This window comes from Megalobrama amblycephala, linkage group LG1, assembly GCF_018812025.1.
Source record: "Megalobrama amblycephala isolate DHTTF-2021 linkage group LG1, ASM1881202v1, whole genome shotgun sequence".
Lineage (NCBI taxonomy): Eukaryota > Metazoa > Chordata > Actinopteri > Cypriniformes > Xenocyprididae > Megalobrama > Megalobrama amblycephala.
Window position 1 is genome coordinate 64,180,355 of NC_063044.1, and position 24,267 is coordinate 64,204,621.

A 24,267-nucleotide genomic window follows, 5' to 3' on the forward strand; every position below is an offset into this window, starting at 1 on the left:
CCTAAAATCCTAATTAATAATACACTGTTAAAAAGGTGTCTAATTAAAAAGTATGCCCTTTTTGTAATGTCATTTTTCAGTTACATTTATTATATTGGGTAGATGCCATCTAAAGCAACCTATAAATGAGGAAAAGTATGATTGTAATTGCTGTTTTGCAAATGTTGACCTAAAAGTTCACCTACTACACAGCTTAATTAACCTGAGTTAATTATCTCTTTAGTCAGGCATCTTTATATAATTATATTAGTTCATCAGCAACCGTTGTACACTTAGTAGTGCACTTTTATAGCAGTGCACTTATAATAGGGCAAACTGTACTTTAAAAAGTACACTAATATAAAAAGTGGTCCTGATTTTCCTGTATGGCAAAACATTACATAAATATATTTTTAAAGTATAAGTGTTAATTACTTATATTTACTAATATATTTTGCTGCCCTTTTTTAAAGAAAATGTTTTCATTCTAAATTTTAAACCTAAATTGTACTTTAAAGGTCCCCTGAATGTGTCTGTGAAGTTTCAGCTCAAAATACCCCATAGATTTTTTTTTATTAATTTTTTTAACTGCCTATTTTGGGGCATCATTATAAACGCGCCGATTTTATGCTGCAGCCCCTTTAAATCCTCGTGCTCCCTGCCCACAGAGCTCGCGCTTGCCTTAAACAGTGCCTTAACAAAGTTTACACAGCTAATATAACCCTCAAAATGGATCTTTACAAAGTGTTTGTCATGCATGCGTCGGATTATGTGAGTATTGTATACTGTTATATTGTTTACTTCTGATTCTGAATGAGTTTGAGGCTATGCTGTGTGGCTAACGGGTAATGCTACACTGTTGGAGAGATTTATAAAGAATGAAGTAGTGTTTATGAATTATACAGACTGCAAGTGTTTAAAAATGAAAATAGCGACGGCTCTCTTGTCTCCGTGAATACAGTAATAACCGATGGTAACTTTAACCACATTTAACAGTACATTAGCAACATGCTAATGAAACATTTAGAAAGACAATTTACAAATATCACTAAAAATATCATGTTATCATGGATCATGTCAGTTATTATTGCTCCATCTGCCATTTTTCGCTATTGTTCTTGCTTGCTTACCTAGTCTGATGATTCGGCTGTGCACATCCAGACGTTAATACTGGCTGCCCTTGTCTAATGCCTTTAATAATGTTGGGAACATGGGCTGGCATATGCAAATATTGGGGGCGTACATATTAATGATCCCGACTGTTACGTAACAGTCGGTGTTATGTTGAGATTCGCCTGTTCTTCGGAGGTCTTTTAAACAAATTAGATTTATATAAGAAGGAGGAAACAATGGAGTTTGAGACTCACTATATGTCATTTCCATGTACTGAACTCTTGTTATTTAACTATGCCAAGATAAATTCAATTTTTCAGTCGAGGGCACCTTTAAGTGTACTTTATGTATTTTCTTGCCCCTTATTTTGCCACTTGAAGGTTTAAACAAAATATACTTTCAAATAAATAAATCTTATATATATTTGGCCAGAATATGGTTTGCCTCTACTTTTAATCTTTTTCTTGGTGCAAAATGTTGTCACTATTCAAGCATGCTGATGGCTATATCATTATTTAAATGTACATAGTATCATATAGCAAAAAAAAAAAAAAAGTCACCAGTAGAGAAGTATCAGTGGTACTGTACTACTGAATGATCCCTCAGCTTATAATCAGTTCAAGTAATTGCTGCCAGCATGCTATATTGATCCTCTTACAGTATTAGCTGGTGCACATCTAGGAACTCGCTTCTCTCTTTTAGATTGACCTCTTTTTGACTACACTCTTCTTACAGTGGCAGCGGTCACAGGTGCTAGCATTCATCAGCAGATGACATGTGGTTCACAGCACTAGCACTGACCTGCCCTGAGCCTTGAACCTGCGATTTGTTAGCAGGCCAACCACACTCTTACACCTTTACTTTACAAGCACTGTACCTCCCTCTGCAAGTGTCAAGTTACAAACTGTTAGTCCTCTATTGGTTCCTGAACCTGCACTCTCCCTCATTATGCTGAAACTCATCAAACTCAAATGTTTGTTACCCATATTTGAGTAAATGAAACCCATAATTACTGATGTTTTACAAGCACCTTCCAAGCATTTCATATTGATGTAATGGTGTTATGCCTGGTCTAAAGATGTATCTTTACAAGTGTTGGGTTACTAGGTTAAAATAAGCTTGTGGTCTGCAGAAAGAAACTGTCTGTAGCAGGACAGAATGTACAGTTTGTACAAAACCATTTTGCCATTACGCCTGTGGAAAACCATTATGTTTCTTATGCTTGTGCAAAACTGTTTTTATCAGTAAAATAATCACACACATACACACATATGTATTGTATATATTATTTTGAAATATTATTTTAAATGTTTTATATATATATGGTGAATTTTCAGCATCATTAGTGTCACATGATCCTTCAGAAATTATTCTAAAATTATGATTTGCTGCTCAAGAAACATTTCTTATTATTTTTAATATTGAATACGTTTGTGCTGCTTAATATTTTTTGTGGAAACTGAAGTACATCTATTCAGGATTCAAAAGAACAGGATTTATTTGAAATAGAAATCACGTGTAACGATATATAAATCTTTACTGTCACTTTTGATCAGTTTAATGCAGCTTTTCTTCATTGCTTTAAAGAAAAACTTTTGAACGCTAGTGTATTACATCCTGCGTCATTTGTGCTATGAATATGAATAATAACACAAATGTTGTGCTACGATATTGCTAAGTTTTTGGTTTTCACAGATAAAATAGTCAAAGAAATCCTTTGACTTACTTTTAAAAGAACTCAAAACTTATCTAGAGACTAGAATATCATCATAAGTATGTGCTCTTTTGACTTATGCCAGTTAGGAAACACTTAGTAACCACCGAAAACACCATAGCAACTGATCAGCCACATGTTAACACCCACCCAGAAGACCCATAGTGAAAGTGGGCTTTACACACTCGAGCACGACACACCTTTTCCTCTCACAAATGTAAATTTGTTTAGTATCTTTTCAACATGTTTGCTTATACAATTGCAAAAGTCGCCTAATCAAGTCAGTGTCTTTGCTTCTTGCTGACTAAAATGATTGTGGTCTGTGAGCCTCAAATCTATATTTTGCTTTGTTCCCTCTTTACATTACAACAATTCATGAAACTAAGAAAAAAATACAATGTCATAGACAGTAGTACTGAAAAACACATACCATTTCATGATTTATCAGTTATGCAAATCATTTGTTTATGTGGAGTTCCTGTTGACTATAATAACAACACATATGGTGAAAAATGTGTCTCAGATTGTATTAGTATTTGGTTTGTCCTCTTTTGCAGCACTTGAGCTGCATGAACTCCATGTTTGTGTCAAACCTGATGATTTGAGAAGATGCAAAGTCGTATATCGATGCGTCTGTATAATCGTGGTCAAGTTACTTTCTCTTTAAATTCTGTTTTTTATTTTAGATTTTCATTGTGGTCTCAGACGTTTGGATCCCATGTGTTTTTTTTAGCCTCAACTGAAAGTTGGTTATCAGTCTTACGAATGTGTAGTACTGTAAGTGTTCTCTTCCTTTTAACACACTCTGAAAAGCTTTTTTTTTGTCTTTTTTTTTTTTTTTTTCACACACCAAAGTTGAAGGAGGATGTGGAAGATACTAAGACTGCTAAGATACTGCTTCTTTCAGTCATTCTGCAGAGATTTGATTTGATTGAATGAATGAGTTTTGCCACTGCGGTTGGAGTATTTTTTGGTGCATGTGCATTTCTCATTTTAAACATTTTTCAATAAAAATTCAGACTCATTTGTTTTGCCTATAGGCTAATTCATTGCTAGCATTTTATGTATGGTAAATACAATTAAATAATATTTTGACAAAATTGACAAAATATCAGACATACTCTTTATTAGCACCGATGTCTGTTTAATAAACAAGTACAGTAACTTTTAATTAAATTTTTTAAATTGTTCATTTTGGTGGAAATAATGCCACAACTGTGTGACAGTCATAATTTAAATGTAATCATATTTTTTGAAGGCTCTTCAGAGTTCAAGATTAAAATTCTGGGGAAAATTGCTTAAAAAGTAGGAAATCAAGTCCTGAAACATAAAAGTGGCCAGTGCTGAAGATATCTCTCTCTATATATGTATGTGTGTATGTGTCAGTCAGTATGTTAATTTCTCTTTCTTTCTGTCTGTGTCTCTGGCATGCTTTATAGTTTTCTATGGCAACCAGTAGTTATGAAGTTACTTATTGATCATTTAGTCTAAACAGCTTCCATTCCTCTCATTCCACCAGTGTTCAGCCTGTTTCTACACCTCACATGTCCAGACAGCACAATTTCAGCTCTCTTCTCTGTTTTTAACATCCATTCGCTACAGCCTTCCCCAGTCTGTCTTTGCATGTTCTTTTCGAAAGTACACTGAACTTGAGTTTTTATCAGTCTAGGAAAATTGGGCTTTTAAATGGTTGTGCGCAGTGCGCCTTTGTTAAAAATGTATGTGTGTAGAAATGGCTACAGGAGAGTTGTATTTTTCAGAACTGGACCATCTGTCTATATTTAATACAGTTGTTTTGGAATGAAACACTATGAAATCCTCAGTTTGTCTTGAATGCATTTATAAGATGCTTTACTAACAGGTTGCTACACCTGCAGACTGATCTAGTTCAATGGAAGTTCAATGGAAATCACATTCTGTAACATATGCACATAGAGACATTTTCTGTACCATACTCATCTGCTTGTCCCCCTCACACACATAACACACAGAAACATGATCTGATGTCGAGCATTTAAAAAGTGTGTGAGGTTTAAAATAAGCTTCACAAAGGACCTGTTAATAGATCAGCAGACACAAATGCACAGAGACACACAACATACCAGTCTTGCTAAATATCTGTCGTTGTTGTCCCACCCAGAACACTAAATTTAGAGCTAATGAAGATAATTTGGCTATTAAGTACTGAAGTTCCTCAGCTTTTCGCACAGTCAATCTCAGCATCCCAATAAACAGTATGATGGGTCTCATAAATGTCACTGGAATGCTGCTCGTTTGGCCGAGGCCCTTCCTGCTAGACGAATAACAGCTTGCATCAAGTTGCTCATCCACATTCATTGACATTTTCTGAATTTACAAAACTCAATTACATTCTTGACCTGATGCCTAAAACAAATCAGCAATTTAAAAATCCAATAATGCTTCTGTTTAAGAAGAAACTCAAATATTGAGTAAAATGCAATTTAAGAATAATAATGAATTATTTTTATTTTATATTTGTATTTTATTTTATTATCATAAATTATTTTTAGTTGAAGTATTAGTAAGCGTGTGAATTATTTAGTGACTTTCACTAGGTAACTAATCTTCAGCTTGCTTAAAGACATTTTAAACTAAGAACTAAAGGGTTTTGATACATTTTTGATATTTAAAATGACAAAGCTGTAAATAATGACAGTACTTATGTTTTCTTGAATTCATTTTATTGATCCTTACAGAAAGTGCTAGAGTAGCCTACCGTTTCTATGGTTACCTCCTCAGGCGAATGCTACTTCTCTTTGCTGTGTTTAGTGCACTCTTAGTATATATATATTTATATATATATATATATATATATATATATATATATATATACTGTATATATACACACACACACACACACACACATATATGTGTCAATGATGTGACGCGTAATTTTTTTGTCCAAAGGCCTTAATAATAATAAAAAAACAAAGATTTGACATCCAAAGTATGTAAGATCTATTTTATTGAATCCAGAAGGTTTTAATTATATTTTACTACATATAAAGGTATTTTAAAGATTTTGAAGTGTCAAAAGGTCATTCGGTTTAACCGTCCAAAGGTCAATACAGCAACTTCATTTGTGATAAAAATATCTTAAAATGTAATAAATGTATATATTTTTTATTCTGGCATGATTTTATAACATCATATTTCAACATAGTGCAAAATGGTATTAAAAATATGTGTAGAAGTCGTTGCTTTGTTATGAGAAAGAATGTCCGGAAAAATGAATTTCATTGATGTCATTCAGAGTAACCGATATAAAGGGACCATTTTGGATCAAGTTATGCAGTCAATATCATGTGACAGGATGTGACATCATTCAGACGCCTGTAAAGGACCACACGGTCGTGAAGCAAAGTAACTAACTCTCTTTTAAATGTTGTAATATTTTAAAAACTAGTACTAAATATAAAATGTTTGATTGTCCTTTTGTTAGCTAGATATCAGTCTTTTAGCATTGTTTGAAAATATCGATAACCTAAAATGTCATTCGGTAAACCAAAATCTTTTTGTAAAAAAAAAAAATACAAAAGCAGTGTTAATTGATTTATAAAAAACACATAATCTCATTGTTAACACTTAATAAAACTTTCAAATTAATTATATCTCCATTATTTACACTATAAAAACCCTTATTCGTCAATGACCCATATATATATATATATATATATATATATATATATATATATATATATATATATATATATATATATATATATATATATATATATATGGAAAAGCAGTAATATATATATTTTTTTAAGTGATGGTTATATGTGTTTATATATATATATATATATATATATATATATATATATATATATATATATATATATATATATATATAAACACATATAACCATCACTTAAAAAAATTCAGCAGCTTTTTAAAAAAGTAAATACAATACAAAGTTCTGTCATGAAACTCAAGATGGCACAAGCTAATAGGTCCTTTAACTCAACCTGCTCGTAATCACATCCTTATCACATCTGACTGGACACAGCTGATTGGTTCACTAGCCGCTGAGCTTGCGTGCTCAACCTTCAAAATACTTTGTTAGCATTGCCTTAGCAGAAACCCAGAAATATTTTTAATCTGTATTTTGTTTAGTAATGTGCCGAAAAATGCAAAGGTTTGTTGTCGTTCAGTTTGCTGTTTGCAGATGCTGGGATGAGTGTATAAGGTCTGTCATGATGGTGATTTGTGTTATTAATGGTGATAACGAGACAGATACTATATGAAAGATATTTGTGTCCACCCAGTTTCAAGCACTGTGATGTTGCTGTCCACCTAGTCTCAAGAAAACAACCCATTCGCTAGGCTAATTACATGAATGAATGAGCATCCCTATTACAGTCACTTTGGCCTTGGTCTTAATAGGGCCCAAGAGAGCCCTTATTGTACACGTTCTCTTTAAAGCATCACAGATGAACTGGGGAATAGCGCAGTGGAATCAATGTGTACAAATCTCTGAATGACTTTGCTTAGCTAGATAGTCATTAATCATTGATCATTTAGAATATCCTTTTTTGTGAGTTTTGTGAATTTAGTATTTTTTAATGTCATTACATTGTTTATGACATGAAAAAAATTGACAAATGATATTCTTTGTCCTCTGTAGAGGACACCAGGACTCAATTTAACAAAAAAATAAATAAAAAGACGTGCATAGACATGAATAGGCAAAAACAATGGGATTTGAATCACCAATCAATTTTTATGTTTCATATAGAGGGCCAATCCGCGCACGTCTTTCACAAGTAACGTAATGGCAGTGATTGACAAGCCAGAGGGCCAATCGATTGGCTGATGTTTTTAAGGCCCTACCTCATGCACAGATGATGTATATTAATATTATTCCTTTCAGTGCACCTAATAAATAGTCTTTTATCAGTTAGTAAAGACAGTTTCAAGTAATATTGCAAAAATGTATAAAACAAAACATCCTCTTTAGCACCTTTAATGTGTTCTTGGGGCAACATGTAATGAAAAAAAAGAAGTGTAATAATGGGAGTAATAATTGGCAAGATTTTCAGAATAATATCTAATATTTCATAGGAATATTGAAATATAATTTCTTTGGTAACACTTTAGTAGGGAACACATATTCACTATTAACTATGATTTTTCCCCCAATAAACTCCTAATTTATTGCTTATTAATAATTAGTAAGTTAGTAGTTTAGGTATTGGGTAGGGTTAAGAATGTAGAATAAGGTCATGCAGAATAAGGCATTAATATGTGCTGAATAAGTACTAATAAACAGCCAATATTCTAGTAATATGCATGATAATAAGCAACTAACAACAAGACCCTAAAATAAAGTGTTACCTTTTTTTCCCTATTCACTTGTTGTGTCTCCCAAAATACCTAATAAACATGATTTAAGACGTAATGTCTTCTACAGTGGACATGTATGAAATCAATGTCCTGTTTCATAACAGAAAGTCATATTTTGATTAGAAACCCCATAACATTTGAACAGATGTTGATTTATGACAAACAATTTGAAAAGTAGTGAGATTTAAATGATAATAACGAAATGTATTATATTTCCATATGAGTGTTAAATTTGATCACTGAATGAATGTCAGTCATTTTTAAAAACCAAGGAGAGGAAATTGTCATTGTGAAACTTCCGAACATTTGGAATCTCTAAAAAAAAAAAAAAAAAAAAAGCCCTGAATGTGCACTTTACAGGACATTCAGACTTAAAACTGTGACATGTATGTTGTCAGAGAAATTCACAAAAATATGATGCCTACTGCAGAGGACGAAAGTCTATTCCTGGGTCCCAGGAGGATAGTAGTAGGCTAATAGTATCCCCATTTTTGTTATATTTCATGTGTTTCTGTGTTGATTACAGGGAATGAATAACCGTGATGCTCTTCAGATTCAGTAAAAGAGTGAATGAGACATCTGTTGTTTTGTGTTCCTCCTGTGCTTTAATGTAATCACTTCACAGAACACTTCAAGCCATTCATACCGTGTTGTGTGTGCGTCTGTCTGTCTGTCTGTCTGGGGATCACTGAATTTAAACACTTAACCTTCGGACTTCCATGTTCTCTGTCATTTTCACTGTTAATTATCCATCCATCCATTCATCCATCAAGCACAAATGTATGTGTTTCACCACAGATGGAAAATTTTTCCTCTCAGTTCTTCTCTGCACTCATAGCGGCTCTAAGCATTTGCATAAAAATGTGAAAAGCAGACTCCATACTGTGTGCTAATGGATATAAGATCAGGTAATCAGGGCAGTTTCATTAAAACATGATAATATGTCTTTTTTTCATTCGCATCCTAGAAACAAATTGCCTGTAAGTGTTCATGTTTTCTTGTGTGTGTGTGTTGTTTTCTTAGCGAGTTAGTGCGACCGGCTGATAGCCTCTAGGCCTAATGCACCTTTCACAAGCGCTACGTCGTCATGGCAACCGGAGGTTAGTGGTAGGCGTGGCGATTACAGCGGTCGAGTCGTTTGCTATTGTTACCTGCACAGGAAGTTTGATGCTTGCATTATCTTCTCACAGATTAATCTGCATCAGATGTGTGACATATGCATTCCTGTGTTTTGATTTTCTGACTTTTTCTTTTCAATCTTGGAAATAATCTTGCTTGTATATTGTTTTAGGGTATTTTAGAGACCAAGGTATTTATAGATGTCATGAGGGACTCTCTGGAGGGTTTGTCTAACTTGATCAGATATGCAATGGCAGATGGTATGCAAACACACACACACACACACACACATCAGCTCACACACAGGCATGAGTCACTGCCTGTGTTCGCTCAGATAGACTGACCTTTTAATCAGGATTTAGACTAATGATACTGAACACACACAAACAGACACAGATTCTGTTCTGACGAGTTTTATAAATTGTAACCAGTAAATAAACTGTCTTCATATCTTCCACAGGGAGTTTCTGGTTGATTACATTTTATAGAAGCTCAAAATGATGTGGATTTTAACTCTTGCTTTGTCTGGTTGTGTCATTAACTTACTTTCTAATGATTTCAACATAGCATCTTGTTTTACTGCTTTGTTCTGCTTTTCACTTTAACATGTTTAATGTGGAAGAAGTCTGCATGAAGTCAGATAAACAGTAGTGCTTGAGCTCATTCATATAAATTGTTTTGTTTCTATGATCATTTTCCTTCCTGGCAACCTGACTTCTTGTAATAGATGGCTGTGAAACGAGGCTTTTGGTTCATTTGGTTATTCTCATAATCCTTCTCCCATTCAAAAAAAAAAACAAACAAAAAAGATTCTAGCTGTTTGCTCAGTTCATTTAAATAAAATAAGCCGAAACAACACAAATCTTTCATTTTTTACTTAATTGTCATTTGCACTCAATTGTTAAATGAAATTAAATTTGTAAAATGTTAAGTTAACTCAAACCATTTGTGTTGGGACTACATGAATCATTTCTGTTGCATTGACTGAAACTGGGCAGTGGATTTCTAGTTCCCAGCATGCTTTGCATAGGGATAGATAAGGAGATTAAATGTTGAAATTAAGTGCTGTTTAATGTGTTTGTTAGTGGCTTGTTAGTGTTTAATGTTCAGTTATGCTGGACATGTAAAAGACTTTTGTAGTGACCACTGTGCTGAAGAGTAGAGCTTGTTGTTAGGTTGTGGGTGGCGATATTAAACTGGTGCATGTTGATTTACTCACTGAGCCATAGCTTTGTTGGCATCAATGCAGTGAAAGGTAACTTCTTGTTCATTATCACATGCTATAGCTATAAAAAGTTATGTATGAACATGTTCCAGACTAGCTATTTATTGTAACTTGAAGTAAGATTAGTTGATAACAGTGCTGCTCTTCGTCATACACAGATAAAGCATCTGTGTACAGTCTATAATTACAAATGACCAAATTCCTCCCCCCCAATATTTGATATTATTGATGCTGCTCTGCTGTACTCCATTATGCACCACTCTGTTTGTTGTTAGGATGACAAAAAAGTTTTTAGGCTGGTCTGCCTCAGAGGTCTAACAGCGCTCATCACTGTCAGAATGAGTGAGCTGGCCAATCAAATTAAAGAAGGGCTTACCATTCACTGAAGAAAGAAGAGTGCGAATTCTAATGTGATGCTTTTGTTTTAGCAGTAAAAGGGAGCGTGGCGAGTAAGTAGCTAAACATTTAATATTTGACGACTGTTTCATGATTTAAATATTTAGCAACTGACTAATATCCAGTGATGCAAACTACTCAACATTTTTGTGAAATTTCGCCGTTTTGAATTGAAAACATGCTATTATTTGATTAACATGATATGATTAATGTGATTCATAACTGAATGTGACGAGACAAGAAACGTTTCGCGTTTTTGACATATCAGAGATACAAATTACAAATTACTTAATAACTACAGACATGGAACTTTTACCGTTCTTACCGTAGCGTTCTTATTACCTTTTGCCATTTTTTTTTTTTGTTCCCTTAAATCCCTTTTAATCCTTTAACTATTTAATTCCTCTTATTCCTCCCCCCCCCCCCCCCCCCCCGAAAAGAATCATGGTCCATTCAGTAGTTCAAGTACCACTTTTGATTGTTTTTTAGGATGAAGTCAAACAAAACGCTGTGATTCATATCCCATTTATTAGAGTAGAACTTGGGTGCTGAATTAATTGTACTGTGTCAGTTTCGTGTCCATGTTTATTTATTACAGTGCTCTGTTGTCCCTTTAAATGGGATGGTAGATTTTTCATTTAAAGGTGCCCTAGAATTAAAAATTGAATTTACCTCGGCATAGTTAAATAACAAGAGTTCAGTACATGGAAATGACATACAGTGAGTCTCAAACTCCATTGTTTCCTCCTCCTTATATAAATCTCACTTGTTTAAAAGACCTCTGAAGAACAGGCGAATCTCAACATAACACAGACTGTTACGTAACAGTCAGGATCATGAATATGTACACCCCCAATATTTGCATATGCCAGCCCATGTTCCCAACATTATGAAAGGCATTAGACAAGGGCAGGCATTAACGTCTGGATCTGCACAGGTGAATCAACAGACTAGGTAAGCAAGAACAACAGCGAAAAATGGCAGATGGAGCAATAATAACTGACATGATTCATGATATCATGATATTTTTACTGATATTTGTAAATTGTCTTTCTAAATGTTTCGTTAGCATGTTGCTAATGTACTGTTAAATGTGGTTAAAGTTACCATTGTTTCTTACTGTATTCACGGAGACAAGAGTCGTTGCTATTTTCATTTTTAAACACTTGCAGTCTGTATAATTCATAAACACAACTTCATTCTTTATAAATCTCTCCAACAGTGTAGCATTAGCCGTTAGCCACAGAGCACAGCCTCAAACTCATTCAGAATCAAATGTAAACATCCAAATAAATACAATACTCACATAATCCGATGCATACATGCAGTATGCATGACGAACACTTTGTAAAGATCCATTTTGAGGGTTATATTAGCTGTGTGAACTTTGTTTATGCTGTTAAAGGCAAGCGCGAGCAATTAAAGGGGCCGCAGCCTGAATCAGTGCATATTTAATGATGCCCCAAAATAGGCAGTTAAAAAACTAATAAAAAAAAATGTATGGGGTATTTTGAGCTGAAACTTCACAGACACATTCAGGGGACACCTTAGACTTATATTACATCTTTTAAAAAGACGTTCTATGGCACCTTTAAAAAATTGGTTCACCCTGAAAATGAAATTCTTTCATCATTTACCCTCATGTCTTTCTAAACTCGTATGACATTATTTCTTCCATGCAACCGCAAAAGGAGATGGTTTGCAGAACGTTCACTCTACTCTTTTTCATATAATAAACATGAATGGTGACAAAAAGCACCAGAAAATTGGTATTCACTAATAAACAAATTAAGCTAATGTGGAAGGATTTTCAGTATGTTTAATTTAATTTTAGCATGTTAGCTATCAAATTACTTAAAAAGATGACACACTTTTATGCTATTTTTGTCTTTTTGAAGCTTAGCTGCTGGCCACTATTCGCATTCTTTGTATGGAGAAGATCTCCTTTGGTGGTCCAAGGAAGAAAGAACATCAAACGGTTTCAGATACTAGTACATAACTGCTGAATTATTTCTTGAAAGAGAAAAGTACTCTTTTATTGATTCACTCTTCTTTTATTCTTTGCACCATTAGTTTAATTTCTGTCATCAGATTGAGAGGAAAAGTGGCTCATTTACTCCCAGAATGCAAGAACTACATCTGAAGAGAACTGAGCTTGGAATGTGTGTATACATTTTTGTTGTTGCTGTTGTTGCATAAGGTCAGCCGGCACCAGTCCCTCCCTGCTGTCAGGATTTCTATATCCTCACCGGCCATAAATATGCTTTTATTCATCCTCCCGTAGAGAAAGCGAGTGTTAGTCAGTGTGGAAATGGTGGCGGGTTCATTTGGTGTTGGTTCATCATATTAACCTTTATAGCTGGAGGGATGGAAGAGCGTAAGAGAGAGAGGAATGCTCTTTTGGATATCAGCTTGAAAGTATTTGCGCAGTTTGAGTGACGCGACAGCTTCAGGGTTGTCTTTGTGCGGCCATCAATAAACGCGCACACACAGATGGTGTATGTGTTTTTGGTTGTTTGAACATTAGCCCCTAAGAAAATTGCCCTCAGCCCCTCTAGCTGCCTGTGAAGTGTCGGATGAGTGTTTTTGTGTTAATATGTGTGACAGTTCACTCTGTATAAACTGGTCACCATATGACACTACATACAAATGCCACTTTTCCATCTTAAGCAGTGTTTGCATTATCTCCTGCTTATCTGTTCCTCCTCACAAGCACTCTCACACACAAATGTTTGTGTTTGTGTTCTTCTCTATGCGCTATCATATCAGATCACGCACAAACTTCCCCTCCTCGCCTCATTAACATCTGTCGTGCATGGTTTTCTACATGGATTCCCTCTTATCTTACCATGGCCTCTGTCAAGAGAGAGTTTCTCTTTACGATTACATAATCCTTCCCATGAGGTCTAACCCTGGCTGGCTTTCTAAAGTCAGTTGTGTTGAAAATGTGCAAGAATCTGTACCTTTGGGTTTCATGCTTTGTGTCCAAAGGGATAGATGTGGATGTTGACTGAGTTGTCGATAGCTGTTGATCAAAACATTATTTTTTGGAGATGGAGTTATCTATAGATGAATGTCCTGAGAGATGAAACTGCACACAAACTTCATTGAATCTCACAATGTCACTCACTTGCAGTGTATTTTTTTTAACTGTATTTTATATAATATATTTGAAATAGATTTTGATTGATTATCTAAATGTTTCCTTGTACTATATATTAGTGGCAAACCACGCAGGTAATCACGCATCGTAAAAAAGCTAGTGACAGCTCCATCTGTCATTGAAATTGCACAAAAAAGTGAAAAAGACACATTGTGATTTTATTCCTTTTCATTTTGAAAGTTGAATGTGAGGAATATTCCACGTATGTGTAGCTCTGGAGAAAAAATGACTCAAGGCATTCTGGAAGAAGAAGGCACATGTGTTTTCTTCAGCAGAGTGTTTCATTTGAATCAAGCATGTCTCTTACATAAGCGAGGGTTGAATCTCATTCTTCCCATGTGATTTAAACCATGCCGTTTCAAATAAAATTATCTGCCAATTGGCGAGCAACTTTATTTACTATTGGTGCTTGGCAAGTGTTTGTTTTGAACCCTGCTCTCATCTGGTGCAGTGCAGAAAATACACGGCCAAAACTGACTGAAGCTGGTCATATTTTTGATTTAGAAGAGATAAGTCATAGTCTTAGTTCATGGCAGACACTCAGGCGATTTTCAGGGATCATTCCAGAATGCACTAAATCCTACACTGCTGTTTTTTTGTTGTTGTTGTTGTTGTTTTTTTAGAAAAGAACCACATTTTGCATTTATGCAAGTGATTCAATATGAGTGTTCATTTTGCATATGTTCAGTTGTCCAATCCTCTTTCCAGAGGATGTGTGTGTCCTTTAGTTTCTCCATTCAGCGTCTGTGGGCTGTGAATGCACCCAGTAACCGTAGATCAAGATTTAATGCTTCACATTTAATGCTTCAACTGTCAGTGGACATATTCCTCTTTCTCTCACTCTCTCTCTCTCTCTTAGATTTTCTTTCCCTCTGAGAAAAGAACAACAGACTGAGAAGAAGTAACAGTCTTGCAGACCTTAAACTCTTGTATTCTTACCTCACATGTTTAGTGTGTGTATCTCTGTTCAATTAATTAGGACTGTTGCATTGTGAACTTTTTCATACAGAAATGTGTACTTCTTTTTCTTTACTCAAAACTGCACATGCTAAGACAAAAGGGTTCATACAGATCTCTCCTTCTCTCTTTCTGCAGGTTTTCCGGGTTTCCTCTCCAGAAGTTCCTGTTCTTAGATGGTAACAGAGAGCTTGAGATAAGAGGTAAAATAAATGTCTGCATATGGGTCAATGACATGATGTGCATATTTTTTTTTTTTTACATGAAGTGCCTTATTTCCTTTTAAAATAATTTGATAAATTCATGACATGTATCGCTTTATTCTATAAAACCTATTTAGTTTGAATTAATTTTCAGTACGTTCAAATAATAAATATTTTTTTATGTTTTGGTATCTTAAAGCCCCAAAATGTCAGGGTGGCACAACTGCAAACATGGGTCTTTTAATATGAATTGCAAAGGTAATAACAGTAAGCATGATAATGCAGCATCCAGAGGACCCCAATTGATCCTTGTTGCAGAGAGAAAAGGTTTGTAGATCTTTCTCAAATACTGATAAAAATAGCTACTTTCAAGTATGAGTAGGTTTGTACACTTTCCATGTCAGGTGGTACAACCAATGTAAAACTAGGAAATTGTTATTATATCGTAAACTTTTTTTTATTGTATTTAGAAATTCTCTGTATGTACTTGCTAGCGTAGGCAAAAGCTAATACAGGCATCCAAGTAGAAGCCTGTTCAATGTATAATTATCTGTCAGGTGGTGCAACTGCAATGAATATCCCTATATGAAATAAAAAAAAAAAACATTATTTAAGCTAAATAAATCATTAATTTAAGCTAAGATTGTCTATTATTCTATTTTTTATTATTGCTCTAAAATGTTAGTTTTAAATTAAAGATCTTTTACACTTTCAATTATTTTCATGACAATTTTTAAATAATTTTAGATGCCACTATCATATCAAGTAAAGAAAAATTGGTCACTTTTATGTACTCGCATAAAAAAGTTAGGTATGATGTACTTGTTCATGTTGTTTTGCGAAACACTTGTGCTGCTCTTGACGTGGGATACGGGTAAGGTTAGGATGTGTTTAGTGATATGTGTAGGTATAAGGGGTAGGTATGGGGTAAGGGAAGGGTCGAAAGTGTAATTATAGACGTCATTACAAAAATTAATGCAGGTAATATGCAGGCTTTTTTTTTTTAATATAAGTACAATGTTAAATTGATATGTATACAATAAGTGCACTGTATCAAATGATTAATTTAAATGTTAATACATAGTAGCATTAGTACATGGCACATTAAATTTGATCCGACAGCAAGAGTAGCATATCTTCAAACAAAAAAAAGAGAGAGAGGTAATGAATCTTGTTTAGTAGTTATTTTATAGTGTTTCATTAAAGTTCCTATGGATTTAATGTTTTAAACATTTTGATGAATGCATTTTTAATTTATAATTTAAAATTCTTTAATTCAAATTTTCTTTGTATCGATATAAAACAGGGTTTTGTTGTTATTCAGTCCCAATCAGTTACAGTGTTTCTAACAAATCAGCCCATTCCAGTTGTATCTGGAGTTGTATCAGCCTATCCGTTTGTTCTGAATGTGATGTCATGAGATTTATTCTGTTTTTGATCAATTTACTACTTTTACTTCTATAGATACTGTTGACTAAAACACTTGTATTTTTTTTTTGCATGTAATTGAAATACAAAAAAAAAAAAAAAAAAAAAAAAAAAATCAGGTGGTGCAACCATGTAAATTATTGATTTAAACCAACAAATAATAGGTCAAAGTGAACAAATAGTTGAAAACTAGTTTGTAAATAGTTATAGTATTGAATGCATTTACTGGCATACTTGTATGATTGTTTTTCTGTCCTTAAAAAGTAAAATCACATGCTAAAGATACTACAGTACATAAATACCTGGTCACAAATGCAATAATTATAAATTAATATGAATAAAATACAAAATAATAATGTATAGACACTCTAACTTTGAGGATTACTTTGCTAAGATTTTACTTATAAATTAAATTAGGAATATTTACAAATATTTGGTTGTACCACCAGACAGTAAAACAGTCAAAAATGTAAACACTTTAAAATGTTATTTAACAACTGAAACTTGCTTAAACACATTGTTCATGACTCAAAAATATGCATTTACATCCGTTTTGAAAAGATTAAAAAAAAACTTTTTTGAAGCTTTATTTGTCTGTGACCCATATGTGTGTGTGTGATTGATTGTCTTGTTTATTTTGGTGTGATTTATAATTGCAATGTGATTCCAATCGTGATGCGATTGCTATTGTTTTTTTGATGCTGTTATTATGATGTAATGATAAAGAAAATGTCTCTGGTTACTAAACGCAACCTCAGGTCTCTGAGATGAGAGAACGAGACATTATGTCGGAAGCTGAGGAGAAAGGTGTTTCCCCATAGCGTCAGCTTCTGACGTAATGTCAAAGTGACCAAAATCGAAAGGGAACTAAAACTATTACCTTGAGTTAGTTGGAAGGGATAATGAGTTACTCTTTGCATAGCAGTGTACATGTTTTAATTAAGTTTAATACTTTTAACAAACAATTAATTAATTTTCATCTACATGTTATTGTGATTCAGGAACAAACATTTTTTTTTAATATAAAATAATTATCACAAAATGGCATTAATAAGTAAGATTATTATGATGATACTTAAAGATTATATTAAATATTAATATATTAGTTATTAAATATTCTTTAAATTAAAAGATAAAAATTAAAGGATGCAGCAATTTTACCATGTTTAAAATAAAATAACACAAAACAAACAAAACAAAACAAGTATCAGTACCAACAAAAAATGCCCAAATCGATGCATCATTTTACACTGTAAAAAAATATGATCATGATTTGTTTTCACAACATTATTTCTTTTGTCAGATCAACATAAATAATTAATGTGCTTCAGATAACATAATATTTTGAGTTTTTGTTGATTAAGTCAATCGCCTTCATTGTATTAACTCAAATTTTTAATTTCGATGAACTCAAAATTTTAAGGAAAACTTACTTTAACTTAAGTTAAACCAACAATTCTTTTTACAGTGTAGATTATGGCTAAAAAACCACAGGCTGATACAGATTCCAATATATTATATTGTAAATTGAAGTAAATGAAAATAGAAAATGATCTGTGTATCTATAAAATGTTACGATAAAATACAATACCGTTTACTGCCCATTGACTTTGGCACACATTATAACCCATAAGACAAATACTAGTCAAAGCATAATTAAGTATCATAATTATAGAGCATAATTAAATCAGGACTGACTATATGCACTCAGTTCCCCCGTGGCACACCTCCCCTCACAGAGTTTGGCATTGTCCTTATGTAAAGGCTTACAGTTACAGGAATGAAAAAATGCCTTTGTAATTTGTTTTTACTGAGCGGAGGAATTATCTACCTCCTCCCTGAAGGTGGAGGTTCAAGGTATTTGAGAAGTGTACTGTTTGTGTATTTTATTTTCTTAGCCTCCTCCACGGTCGTAAAGGTCATGAAGCCAAGGAAGGCCACAGGGCTTGATACACAGCCTAACTTTTACTATTAATTTAGTTATGGTTTATTTATTTATTTACTTACATTTTCACTCTGTTTGAGCCTTAGAAATGTGTTTTTTGTTTGCTTTTTTTGTCTTCCTTGAGTGTAAGATTCGTATTTTTTGCAGTTAACTTTTTGAGACTACTGACCTTAAAGGGACAGTTCACCCAAAAATGAAAATAAAAACCTGTATAAATTTCTTTGTTCTGTTGAACACAAAAGAAGATATTTTGAAGAATGTGGGAAACTGAACAGTTTTGGGCCACCAAAACGGCCTAGTTACAAACTTTATTTAATATATCTTCCTTATATCAAACTATATTATATCTTCAGCAGAACAAAGAAATTCATACAGGTTTGGAACAATTTGAGGGTGAGTAAATGATGACAGAATTTTCATTTTTGGGAGAACTATCCCTTTAAGTTTTTGGGACTTTTTGATTCCTATATAGAATTTTGCTGTATACATTGTTCATATTATAGATTTACAGATATTGGCATTTACCTGTATGTTTACTAGCACTGTTCCCCAACTAGATGTGATGCAACACAGTTGCAGACAATCAGAATATATTTGATGTTTAATATACAGCTATGTGTTGTGGGACTTTCAACCGATGAGATTTTACTGTAGGCAGAGCTACCAAGTGTGATTCTGCAGAAATAGAAACCAAGAGGTCAATAAAATGTCATTTTGGTTGCCGCTGCTTATACAGGACTCTACGCTGTACCTTAACCACACTTTTTATCTGCACCCTCCACCCCCCGTTCTTTGGTTTCCAGAGGCCTGTTGCATGAAGCTAACAAACTCTGAGTTTCAGAGTAGGTTTAGAGTTGACAAAACCAAACTAATTCATCCTGGTTTAGATCAGGTTCAGCGGGCTCACAACGCTCAATATAATCGTTCTGTCAACTCAGGGTTTGATCCAGAGTTTGTGATTAACTCTAGAGCACATGAACCTGAAAGTGTGACGAGCAGCGAACATGGAGAGCTTCAGCAAAGCCACTTGAGTGCAAGCCTGCAAGGTTAGCAAAAAATAGCGCAGCACTGTGGTAGGCAGGGAGGAGACCAGAGGCCGTTTTTGTAACGGATGTCAATGGAGGAGAGGCTTCACTATGCTGAATAAACTGCTTTTGTGGGAAAATGGCTTATCATTTAATAAATCGACAGCACATCAGCTAAACTTATGTTTGCTCTTAAATATTAGTTTTGGATTGATCTATTTTTATAGTTTAAAAATTGCATGACTGGTAGGATTCAGTTTATGGTTCTCATTCATTTCTGTGGTATCCGCAAACAGTGATTTATCCGCAAAAAATGTGATTGGTTATCAAGGAACACGTGATCCAAGTTAGCCACTATACTTTCTCCAATTGTTGAGCCAAAGACCCTCGTATATCCCAATAATAAGACCATCTCTGACGTCAGTTTGATTCACTTCTCTCTCGAGAGATAAAGAGATTGTTATAAAGAATATCAAGAATCTATAAATGTAAATACAAGGCAGGAATAAACACTGGTGCTGCAGCAAGAGTTCGGAGAAGGCAGATGAATGAAAATATAAATGCACGTATGAACTGAATTTAAATAATAATTTATATAGGTTTACAAAGAGCTCAGACAAATACAAACAAGCTTAGTCTGTTGAAAAACTTTATATATTAAAGATTGTATTTATATATTTAAAGTTTAATATTAATTGTCAGTTACTATAATTATATAAATATGAGTCATACATAATTTTAATTCATATAATATAAATATATTAAATAATTAGCAGCAAAAGACATGCAATTTTGTCTCTAAAATGTTTTCACTATAAACTGCTTTAATTTGGAGTGAGATATATAGGGGGGGTGGCTTTATTGCATCAGATATATGTTACTTTGCTCACACCTGATTTGTCCAGTTTTGGTTTGTGATCTCTAACCCAGAATAAAACCTGCTTAGCCTTGCAGCTAAAAACAGTTCACCTTCTTGAGCCCGAAAAAACAGGGTTTGTTCAAACTAATCTCGAACTTACCTGGGGTGTGTTTCCCAAAAGCATTGTTAGTCAACTATGGTCGCAAGTTTTATTGAATTGTGTCAGTAACGACGAAGCTTGCGACCATATTGACTTCTGTCATCTACAATTTAAAGGTGCCCTAGAATCAAAAATTGAATTTACCTCGGCATAGTTGAATAACAAAAGTTCAGTACATGGAAATGACATACAGTGAGTCTCAAACTCCATTGTTTCCTCCTTCTTGTGTAAATCTTATTTGTTTAAAAGACCTCTGAAAAACAGGCGAATCGCAACATAACACAGACTGTTACGTAACAGTCGGGATCATTAATATGTACGCCCCCAATATTTGCATATGCCAGCTCATGTTCAAGGCATTAGACAAGTGCAGGACGTCTGGATCTGTGCACAGCTGAATCAACAGACTAGGTAAGCAAGCAAGGACAATAGCGAAAAATGGCAGATGGAGCGATAATAACTGACATGATCCATGATAACATGATATTTTTAGTGATATTTGTAAATTGTCTTTATAAATGTTTTGTTAGCATGTTGCTAATGTACTGTTAAATGAGGTTAAAGTTACCATCGTTTCTTACTGTATTCACGGAGACAAGACAGTCGTTATTTTCATTTTTAAACACTTGCAGTCTGTATAATTCATAAACACAACTTCATTCTTTATAAATCTCTCCAACAGAGTAGCATTAGCCCGTTAGCCACAGAGCACAGCCTCAAACTCATTCAGAATCAAATGTAAACATCCAAATAAATACTGTACTCACATAAATCCGATGCATACATGCAGTATGCATGACGAACACTTTGTAAAGATCCATTTGAGGATTATATTAGCTGTGTGAACTTTGTTTATGCACTGTATTGTAGTCGAGAGCTTGGGTGGCAGGGATAGCGAGGATTTAAAGGGGCCGCACGCTGAATCAGTGCGTAGTTAATGATGCCCCAAAATAGGCAGTTAAAAAAATTTATTAAAAAAAAATCTATGGGGTATTTTGAGTTGAAACTTCACAGACACATTCAGGGGACACCTTAGACTTACATTACATCTTGTAAAAACTGGTTCTAGGGCAACTTTAACAGTTCTTATCTGAATTCCTCATATTATGTGTATTTGCAGACAATAGCACTGGGACGATCACAGTACCTTGAGGAGCCCCAGTAGAAACAAACAAGCAGGAGATGGTAGTTTCTGTTGTTTTAAACATACTGCTCTCAACAGGAGAGAAAGTCCAGAATTCACAATGTGATGGAATCACAGCTTGATCTGTGTTTAAGCCTCAAGGGAACAAGGTACTGTAGTTAAATGCAGATGAGAAGTCTAGAAGAGTATCTTCGTGTAAAATTGCTTCTTCAGATGTATTATGTATGATGTTCAGAGCTCCACTGAAAACCTTATTTGGTCCTAATAATCTCAAAGCTCAGTGGCCTGTTGAATGAAGCTAGTTGAACAAACTCAAGTTTCAGAGTAGACAAATCCAGATAAATCCAAACTGGTTTAGATCAGGCTAAACGGGCTGGGTGTAAACGTTCTCTGTCAACTCTGGTTTTAAATAACTAATAGCAAATGATGAGCAATTTTGTCTTTACATTTTTTTTCACTATAAACTGATTTAATTTGGAGTGAGAGATACAGGGGGAGTGGCTTTATTGCATCAGATATATGTCACTTTACTCACACCTGATTGGTCGAGTTTGGGTTTGTGATCTCTAACTCAGAATAAAGCCTGCTCCGGAGCAGGTTAGCTGTGTAGCGTAAGTTACCATAGCAATGAAACCCGCTAAAAACCAATCCACCTTCATGATCCCGAAAAAACAGAGTTTGCTCAAACTGATCTTAAACTTACATGGGTAGAAACTAAAACTGACTTTGTGCAACAGGCCACTGACCTTAGCACTAGATGTGTGGTCACATTCTGAGTGCGACGCTGCGTTATGTGACACGATGATCAAAGGACATGCAGACACACAAACATTTTTGGATTTATCCAATTAATTGCGATTAATTTGCATCTCTGTGTGGATTATTTTTTGTTTATTTGTCTTTCTGTTCCTGTGTTTTGGTTTATTGTTTATTTTCCTTGGTTACTCAGACACAGCTGACTCATTTAGTCCCCTTGTGTATATATACCAGTTCTTTGGCGGTTATCATCTTTGTTTTTCTGTGTGGTTGATGTAGATATTTCTCTTGTGTGTTTTCTTTGTTTATTAAAGGCCCACTGAAGAGACATGCAGCTTTATTCAATGTGTTGATGAAACAGGAAGACAGGGGCGGGACATATTGAACAGCCCCTCCCCTTTTTTAAAATAGCCAATAGCGTTTTGTTTATATCACAGCTTGGCCAGAGCTGTTGAGCTTGGTAAAGCCACAGTTTCCTCCTAATCTCTAACTGTTTCTCCTACTGATCTCCTCCATATGGCTTTAAAATATAGCATTCTGTGCAGAATTCAAATGGGTCCGATATGTTTTCTGTTTTGCACCGACTCGCGCATACGATCCACTCTGTACTCTCGTGTCTCTGGACTGGAGCAGACTATGTGTGTGCTGCAGCGGTTCATGTGATACTAACGTGAAACCAGATTTCATTCGCCCCAGTGGACAGCATATTTACACTGTCTAAATTATTCCCTTTCCCCTATATAGTGTACTATGTGCCATTCACCATAGAAAATAGTAAACATATGAGCAAGTTACTGTTTTAGCCACAGCTTCATTGTCTTTCTATAATGTAGGGGGTGGGACGCTTTAAATTGGCATTTGATTGGACAGAAAATCTGATGAGAATATGAAGTGCATTGTGACGTGTGAAGTTTTGAATGCTTATATCTTCTAAATGCAAATTTTGTCATTGTTTTAGAGAATATTAGCTTATAGATAACAGTAAGGCTGACATATTCATACTAAAAGCCAAAAACAATTTTGATTTCATGCATGGGGACTTTAAAGACTATTTAATGATATTGCTTTCTTCATGCAACAGATGTGACAAACATGTAATTCAGTCAAACTAATGAATTGATCATTCGTATCGATTGATATTCCAAATTAAAACACAACAAGCCTGATCAAATTAAAACACGGCCTGACTTTACAAGAAAAATGTCTAAAATATATACATGGCCTGATTTTATTAATAAATTTAATTACAGTTAATTTACAATTATATAATGTCATCAGTCTAATTAAACTACATTCCAAATTGAACACTTTAAGAAAGATACCGAGAATATGTTCCTGGACTGACTTGAAAATGAAATGTAATTCATTGAATTAATTTGCATATCATGTTATTAATGCAATTAAACAACTTAATTTGCTTAATTTGACAAAGACAAAGAAGACTACCTTTTTCCCATGAAACAAACTCAAATGAAAAAAATAATAATTATGCATTTGCTGCTAATGTTGAGCACAGCAACTCTCGCTGACATGTACTCTTAAAGAGAAAGCACTTTCCTAAAAAGAGACCTCTAAAAGGTTAAATATTTGCCATAATCTATTGCTATCTCTTTAGGTTAGTGTTAGAGAATGTGTGGAAACAATTCAACATCCATACACTCTTAAAGGGTTAAAATAAAGGGTCTTTATTGGCCATGATTAAACATTTCAGTTG

General features: G+C 34.2%; 1 protein-coding gene across 2 annotated transcripts in view; it reads left to right on the top strand.

The window, feature by feature from the left end:
- The window catches only part of stat5a (signal transducer and activator of transcription 5a), a 99,413-nt gene that overhangs the window by 31,910 nt on the left and 43,236 nt on the right, over positions 1-24,267 (top strand). The window contains exons 2-3 of one of the 2 annotated variants that reach the window (XM_048209350.1): positions 15,172-15,236; positions 15,436-15,563. The gene's annotated coding sequence lies outside the window, so the exon portion shown is untranslated. The remainder of the gene's footprint in view (positions 1-15,171; positions 15,237-15,435; positions 15,564-24,267) is intronic. The other variant, XM_048209341.1, reaches the window with a different exon arrangement.